We start from the raw sequence: 1,377 nt of genomic DNA, 5'->3' as shown, positions 1-1,377 counted from the left end.
CAGTAACTGCTGAGAAGCCTGGCAGCTACCTGATCTTCCTTGGACAAACGAGCAGTTGTAGCAGGTCAGGCTGGTTACAGGACTCATCAGGTTATTTGCTGACCCTCTCCTTCCTTGTTTGCCAGTGGCAGGTCAGTGGAGAGGCAGGCTGTGCAGGAGATGGGTCAGACTCTCATGCAGTGCCCAGCAGGAAATCGTTTTTTCATTAAGGTTTATTTTAAATAATCTGTTGCAGTCCTTTATGTACACTTTTGCAGTGTTTTAGGACCTTTCTTGCTTGTATCCCCATGCCTACTGGATTTTGCTGATATCTCTAACCAGATGGCCAGGTTCCTCTCATAGAGGCACTCACAGAAATCACCTTTGGCTGCTGTAACGTGACTTTTTGTCAGTGGAGCAGTCCTAATGTATTCCCTCTGAAGAGGCAGGACTCCCATGGGGTCCAACCTGCTCAACTCCTGTTTGGCTACAGGTTGCAGTGTCAGTTCCTCAGAGTGTTTTGTTATGATAGGGAAAACTGTCCTCCTAAAAAAACATAAGTTCTGAAGGCTTTTTCTTTTTCTTGTACAAATGTGCTGGTTAGTTTCTTGTTTCATTGTTTGCTAGTGAGCAATTATCTAGTATACTCAAAGCTAGATCATGTTAATTAAACACAAGTTTAAGCGCAGGAAAATGTGAGCTGCAGAACTAAGAAAGCTTACATTCCTGGGAGTTAGTCTTTTGAGAAGCTCTTCTAGGTTCCTGTTAGGTCTAGTAAGGATAAATTACCTTCTATAGCCTTTTCTGTGGTGAGGCACTGTTAATCTAGCTGGGAGCCTATCATGCTGACACAGGAGATTCCAGTTTTGTTAGCAGAAGGCCATACAGATATGTATATATGAAGATTTATGTATATATGAAGATTATGGACACATTTAAAACTTTGGGGATAAAAGCAAGAGCTTTGTATTTTTTAAAAAAATTAAAAAAATTAAGTGAAGGAACCTTACTGTTCTCTGTTAAAGCATGTAAAAATTTTCTGGCAAGCACTCTGAAAGTATTTGTTCTCCCTCTGCTAAAGATTACTTTCATGGAGAGTGATATGGAAGAAACACTGGACTCTTGATTAGCAGAAATGCTATTTTATTAGACAAGCTCTATGACTCAGCAGGCTAGTCAAACTGTTCTGAGATCTTGCAGATCTATTCTGGACAGAATTGTGTGGAAGTATTTTTTTCCTTATCCAGTAAAGCCATATTACAAGATCATCAGGTGAATTTAAATCTTATGGATTTCCTAATGGAAACACTCAAAAGATATGGGATGGCTATATAAGTTCTTGAATATGTAAGTTTTCATGGAAATATCTGGATGAATGTATTGAATCTATGGACAGTG

The sequence above is a fragment of the Apaloderma vittatum genome, unplaced genomic scaffold (genome assembly GCF_000703405.1).
Source record: "Apaloderma vittatum isolate BGI_N311 unplaced genomic scaffold, ASM70340v1 scaffold30096, whole genome shotgun sequence".
Lineage (NCBI taxonomy): Eukaryota > Metazoa > Chordata > Aves > Trogoniformes > Trogonidae > Apaloderma > Apaloderma vittatum.
This window is presented reverse-complemented; position numbering follows the sequence as displayed.